Source organism: Mytilus trossulus, chromosome 7, assembly GCF_036588685.1.
Source record: "Mytilus trossulus isolate FHL-02 chromosome 7, PNRI_Mtr1.1.1.hap1, whole genome shotgun sequence".
In the NCBI taxonomy this organism is placed as follows: Eukaryota; Metazoa; Mollusca; class Bivalvia; order Mytilida; family Mytilidae; genus Mytilus; species Mytilus trossulus.
The window spans coordinates 39,824,489-39,832,279 of NC_086379.1; the positions used below are offsets into that span (position 1 = coordinate 39,824,489).

General features: G+C 34.1%; 1 pseudogene; it reads right to left on the reverse strand.

Annotated features, from left to right (window-relative positions):
• Positions 1-1,080: 1,080 nt before the first annotated feature.
• Positions 1,081-2,047, reverse strand: LOC134727020 (putative nuclease HARBI1; annotated as a pseudogene).
• Between the last annotated feature and the right edge of the window lie 5,744 nt (positions 2,048-7,791).

Here is a 7,791-nt window from a genome sequence, read left to right on the forward strand (position 1 = left end):
TTAGTTTTATCTACATTACTCTGTCTGTCCTTCTGTCTTTCTTTCTGTCACACTTTGATTTGCAGATGTGAAATAATATAATCAGGATAATATTTTAAAATTTCCATGGCAAGGACAGCAAAAAAATAAAACAAAAAGTCCCTGTATAATTTATCAGTTTTATTGGGTCATTTCAGATGATCATGGCTATTTAGAAAGAGTTCATGGTCCAATAGCAACATTAATACCAGCAAGGTACCACTAGTTTATCGATGGTCAAACGCTTAAATCCTATGTGGCCTCCAACGAAAGAGATGCCCAATTATTTAAACAGTAAGATGGACCCGCTGTTGTACCAGTAATAACCAAAAGAACCAGCAACAAAGTTTGTTCACAAATAACTGATAACCTTACAGATTCTGGAAAAGATGCCATCAATGATATTAATCCAAATTTGTTTAATTTGTTGATAGATTGGTGTCCTAATTTTGAGAGCTTTGTTTGTTCAAAACCTGATCGAGGTAAATTACTCAAAATGTAATAAATGTTGTTTTTTCTATGCAGGGTTCAGGTTATAGGTATGGATAGGATAACGGGGAAGGTTAGGGTTTAATGTTGGTTAAGGGTTAGAGTAAGAGGTGTTAGGACTAGGGTAGGGGGCTACAGTTTAAGGTTAGAAATAAAATTAAGGCTAGGTTATTCTAAGCGTAATCTTAACCCTATTCCTACCTTTTGTTGTTCATTTTTAAAAAAGATTCACAGATTTTTCAATTATACAAGCAAATAAAATATTCTACTATTAAAAGTTTTTTTTTCAACAATTATTTCATCTCCTGGTGTTGTAAGCAATAGTCCGTTTGCCGATTACCAATTTGATTCTGTTATTACACACCTTTTTAAAGCAAATTGCTCACTGTTAGGAGATTCTTTAATATGATTATAACATAAGCCTGGCAAGTGGAGATGAATCGATACATGCCCTCTCATTGTTGGGGGACTCCGACATTTGTATTTTAGTTTAATAAGTTTGACAATTAAATAAGTCATTTTTGATACAGAAAGTAAGATAAAAGCAAAACAGTTTTTACCAAGTATTAAAGATTACCTGAAGCGAGCTTTAAGAACACCAAATGCCCTCTCTACCGTGTTCCTGGTCTTGCAATGATATTTATTGTAGGCTATTTCTTTCTGTGAATTGGGATTTAACAAGGGTGTCATTAGCCATTTCTTTAATCCATATCCGGAATCCCCAAGAAGCCATCCATTCTGACCCTCCATTATTGTAGGAATATTGGAATTGGCCAGAATGAAGGCATCGTAGGTGGCTTCAGGCACTTAACAACTGTGTTTGTAAACCTTTAAATAAATTATAAAAGAGACACTTTATTACTGAAAAAGAATTATGATCCTAGATACTCATTTAAATGCAAATTTGACTTGAACTTTTTCCTTGGTTCCTGTTCAGGTTATGTCAATTGGCTATTTATTTTCAAATATTTATGCTAGCAGAAACCAAGTTTTTTTGGTTTGATGGTCCCACCCGTTTTCAAAAGCTTCAAATACCACAAATAGAAGGTTGAGCTTAATTTTGGGGGTAATTTCCTAAACCTTTTCAGGTATGGAAGGCAAATAAGAAGCATTTTTTAAAGTTTTTAGACATTGCTATTTGGGCTGTGCTCAATGTTGAAGGTGAGGTAAAGCTGTTAATTTCTGTGTCATTTGGTCTCTTGTAAAGATTTGTCTCATTTGTAATACCATATCTTCTTTTTTATTTTGAATAAGAATCAGTGGAAAAGGAGAATATGTCAAAGAAATTCTATGTACATGTAAATAAGTACACGCACTTATTTTCGAAAATTGATCTTATTTAGCTTTAAAATTTCTAGTTTCAATGTTGTTGTTCATTTGGTTTAATTACTGACAATGAACTTATAAAAATAACTTACTTCAATTCTGCATCACAGATGACCTGTACATTTATGGCGTGGTATTGTTTTCTACAAACATAATTCGGCTCATCATCTCCTGACATCCCTTGAATAGGAATCAGCATCCCATCAATGGCACCCAACACATTTGGAAAACTGCTAATTTCAAAAAAATCTTTGCTTTATCTTCCTCTGTTCTGCTTCCTCTCTTGGGAAATGGATGTTCTGGATGCAGAGGCAATGGATATACCATGCAAATCGGCAACTTCGGACAAATAGTCGCCCTTTGCTAATATTCTCAATGTTGTCATGACCTACGAAAAAGAAAAAAAAAGTATATATAATATATATTACACCTGAATCAATATGTAGTACACAACCGGCAATTCCCGGTGTACGAGGATATACAATGAGTGGGTAAATAGAAAAACAATATAACTATGTTATTCAGAATATTACTCGCAGAAATTAAGCCTTGCAACTTGCAAGATTTTTCAAAGGATTTGTCAACTGAGGATATACTGATTTGCTTGGACCGATTGAACATCTTTGAGACTATCAATAAACAATTTGTACACTGGATATTGCAAATAGTTTACTCAATACTGGAAATTGCGAGAGCTAAAGTGATCAGAATATGATTTTAAACGGATGAATGTGGTATATATCTGAGGTGTGAATAATGCACCTTTTTTTTTGGGGGGGGGGGGGGGGGGGAGGGGGGTGCTTATATAGGGAACCACTGAAGCGTGACTTGAGCGGCCCCCCACTCAGGCAGTCAATGGGCCCCCACTTATGAAAGTTTCTTGATCCGCCAGTAGAAATCCATTTACTTTCAAAACGAATTGTGAAAAGGGCTGCAGAAGGAACTACTTGATGTGTTAAACGTCGGTCAACATAGGTGAAATTTGGGTATCCTTACGTTATCGTTAATAGGTTTGACACATTATTTTCATTCCCTACGTTTATTTTTAGCCATCTTTTACCACAGGCAACACAAAGTTCGATCGATCAGCTGTATTTACAGATGATGTTTATTGCATACATAGACACCAGAAATAATACGAATAGAAAATGACGTTATTTCGGTACTGACATGATTAACAGACTTAACTAAAATTGTCCGTTTATAAATTTATGAATTATTAAGAATTTAACGTTTCCCTCAGGCAAAGTTGGCTTTAGATGAATTTAGCTATTTATTTAAGGTATTTTTGACATATAGCTCTTCAACGGTTTCGGTACATCTTCGGATTTGAAATGTTTAGCTTTGATCGTTCCTGATGAAGGTAAATCCAGAAAAGCGCTCCGGACGCAAGAAATTATTGAACGTGTTTTATTTTTTTTCCAAACACTATTGGAAGAACTATCCTAAAGTAAACGAAATTCAAAATCCGTTCAAAATTTTGATCGGATTCAGTGCTGGTGACCTGACGCTATAGTGATAATACCCGAATCAAAAGTCCGCTTACGGGTTTGATAATATTGTGTCAGGTTCCCAGACTTAAGAAAGGACACCTCGTCCATGAAAGCCCGTAATGAACTGTGGCGGAGTTAATAAAAGTATGCATTTCTAAAGATAGACTGCCCGGATATACTAGCAGGCAGTCATGCTTTTTTTTGCTCCTGTAAAAACTCATAATTATCAGGTTCTAGGCTAGCATATAACCTTATCAAATGGATATAAGTCACAGATTCAAAGGATTTTATTTGAACGGTAAAACTTATTATATCTCTACAATTTCACAGATTTCTCAAAATTAATCATAGTTTATTGAATAAATGCACATTTATACCACAATGGGGTTGAAGGCATATATAAATGAACACAATACATCATACAAAAATAATTAATGAAGAATATTTTTATCACTACAGGAGCATTGCTAACGTCGTCGGGTTGTTAGTGGCGATTGCTTGTTATCCATTGTTCTTTCAACATTCAATTGCAAAAACAATATTTTTATTATATGTATTTTGAATTATTATGTCGGACTAAAAAAAAATTCGATACCAAATTATGGCAAACTATCTCTATATTGAACTATGTGCTTGCTGTCGTGGCATACCTCCAGAAACAGTGGAGGTAAGCTTGAGTGCGAAGTTACAAGGATATCGCAACTTGAGAGGAAATTAGATTTAATGGTTAGATCTACACGAATTGAAAACGTAGAACAGAAGTGCGAAATTGCGTTTGACCAAAATAAAATGATCGAAGAAAAGGGAGAACAAATGGGTACGGTTGTGTACAAAATTAAAGTTCGCTGCAAAGAAGATATGTCTAAAATATCACTGTTATGGGAAGTCCTGAGTTTTGATTGCCGAGTTTATGAGCTTCAGTCCTTGCTTGGAAGTTGGGATTTTATCCGCAAAAAATCTGGGAATAGGGAAAAATATTAATTTCGTTTCTGTACATCGATTTGGAAAACAAAGACAAAATATTCATAGAATAATTTATTTATTAATGAAATGCACATTTATACCCCTGGGGGTTGAAGGCATATACAAACAATACAATACAATATACACAATGACTTAATTTGTATATTTGAAAGATGAACAATTATTTATGAGGAACTGTCACAAATTAAAGGGGACATATATTTAAATTCTGTCAGAGAACAATTTCCGGTAAAAATCGAAAAGAAGTGGAAAAACTATATCCTATGTTTAAGCAGGCAAAGAAGGGTCGAAAGAAATGTATATTGAAATCAGAAGAGGAACAGAATTGCTTCTAACGAACCTTATTCGTAAAGCCTGGCCAATATTAAATCAATCCGAAGAACATGAACGCTATCAATAATTTATCTTAAAACATTTATTCTACGCTAATACTATCATGAACTTACTTCACAAATACTGAAAACCTATTTTTCGATAAAAGGGTTGCATTATTTTTTATTTGTAATATTTATATTGACCAATTTATTATTTTGTATACTACATTGTGTTGCTCTTGTTGCACACAATGTGCCTGTGTGTATTAAACTTGTCTTGTCTTGTCCTAACGGAATAAAGAGTATAGAATGTGAATTCAACGGGAACAGATAGTATTGTCTTGTAGTAATATATCTTTTTTGAGTACTGTTTTAACATGTTTAAGGCAGTGGCTATATTTTCTGTACCAGCAACAACAAAAAATACACCGTATTGCTCTTAGTCTGCCATTACTGGACATCAAAAATGTTCCCGTAAAATTTTGAAGTCATGATATAATATATGACGCCACAATTGAAAAGTTATTGTTGTATGATGTCAAATTAGTTCAAGCTGGACAGATTCTCGAGTCAGCCGCGAAGGCGATAAGGTATTTTAACTAAGGTTCACTGGTTCGATGCCACTGCTGGTGGACATTTTGCCCCCGAGGGTACCAGCAGCCTAGAAGTCAGCACTTCGGTGTTGACATGAATATCAATTATATAGTAATTTAAATTTTTATAAGTTTTCTGTTTACAAAACTTTAAATTTGCGAAAAAGTAAGGATTTCCTTATCCCAGGAATAGATTCCCTTAGCCGTATTTGGCACAACTAATTGGAATTTTGGGTGCTAAATGCTCTTCAATTTTGTACTTGTTTGAATTTTGATCTGAGCGTCAATGATTAGTCTTGTGTAGACGAAAAGAACGTCTGGCGGTATAAATTATAATCCTGGTACCTTTGATATATAATCCTGGTACATTTGATAACTATTTAAGCAATGATAAAAACTAATAAATGTCTACAGTCAAATGTGATCACTGGAATAATATAGTTATGAATTGACTAAACTACGTTCACCACTGAATTTAGTATTAATAAATATCGCAGATTATCTCAATACCAGACAACAATTATGTAACAAAATACATTCAAAACAGATACGTATATGACGTGGTTCTGTACTTTTACATCCCGTCATTGTGTTATTGTATTATAGTAAATTTGTGTATTCTTGTCTTTAATTTTGGCGTATATGCTTTGTCTATATGTAATGTTGTTCTTCTCTGTGACATAGTTGTGTGGTTTTTTTTATAGGAGTAAGTTTATACCATAATGTTGACGGCTGTGTCCCTATTTGAGATAATTTTTCTTATATAATATCTGTTTGTTTTGTTACCACATTGTTGTCAATATACAAGTGAGAGGTCTAGGTAGCTTTATAACTAGATTTTATCCACCATAAAAATGTCTGTACGAAGTCAGGAACATGACAGTTGTTATCGATTCGTTTGATGTGTATGAGCTTTAGGTTTTGCCATTTGATTCTGGACTTTCCTTTTTGAATTTTCCACGATCTAAACCTCAGTGTTAGCTGGCTATTGATTCTCAATCACTATAAAACATACAATATTTCAACACAGGAAAACAAAATGTCACATAGAAAAAAAGACAGGAATACAAATTGAAAATTGACCATAACACAATGACAGGATGTATGAGTACCGACCCACGCCAAAGGAACATTATTAAAAATTGGTAAAAGTTTTAATTTATAAGGAGCAAAGAACACTATAACAAGAAATTATGATGATTAACTACATGGTTGGCAGTACATAGAATCTATACTTCAAGACAATCATGAATTATTTGTTAAATTGATTTTGAATATTTATCAGCAAGGTCTTGGAATCTTCCATTGCATGAACTTTTCTTTAGAAAAGGGACAGGACGTTCTTTGCGTAAATCTGGTTCAACATCTATCTGCTCAAACACTAGTGACGTATCATAGTCTTGATTAGCAGCTGTAAGCTTTAGAGTACCGACTTAGTTGGGATCAATGTGTTTATTCCATATGAAGGTGATTTTGGTTTATTGATGCTAAGGTGAAGGAAAATTGATAATTCATTCAAATCTAAAATTATCTCGGTTTTTATAGATTCTGGGATTGAGATGATTGTTAACATATGTCAAATTGAGTTTAAAAATGAGACGTATGAAGCCGTGTCTGTTTCTTGAATTTATAGTTCTGGAAGATATATTAGTGGGACCCATTCAGAAAAGCTATTAGAAAGAATATCACCACTATATCTGAATGAAAATTAAATGAGATGGCGATTGTGATCTTCTTGTTATAGGGATAAGATAAAATAAGTCAAGTGAATAAAATATATAACTTCGAGTAAAATTCTAAAAGTAAAGTCCTTTAACAAATGCTCAAACATCAAACGAATTATAACTGTCATATTTCTGACTTGCTACAGGCATTTACTAATGTAGAAAACATTGAACCTACTTCTGGCTTTTATGACAGTTGCTTAAAATATTCCATTATATTGACTACAATTAATGTGCTTACTAAACAAACAGACATACTAGGTAAAATGTCAAACATAGGGGTACAGCAGTCAACATTGTGCATGTTGTGTTCGGTTGAAGACAAAACTTTACGACAAAAGAGATGATTTCAGCTTTCCAATTGTGAACTTTCCATTTCTAAGTAGCAACATTCCAGCAGCACCTACATACGGGGTATATATCTCCCAATTGATACGATATTCCCGTGCTTGCATTTCCTATCAAGATTTTCTTGATAGAGGGTTACTGCTCACAAAGAAGCTATTAAACCAAGAGTTCCAAATGGTGAAGTTGAAATCATCCCTTCGTAAATTTTACGGACGCCATCACGAGTTGGTTGACCGTTATGGAATAACCGTTTCACAAATGATATCGGATATGTTCCTTACGTCGTAACTACAATCCCCTTCCCTTTCATGAATTTGACCTACCGATTTAGACTATTTACCGGATTTGTAATCACATAAGCAACACGACGGGTGCCGCATGTGGAGCAGGATCTGCTTACCCTTCCGGAGCACCTGAGATCAACCCTGGTTTTTGGTGGGGTTCGTGTTGTTTATTCTTTAGTTTTCTATGTTGTGTCATGTGTACTATTGTTTTTCTGTTT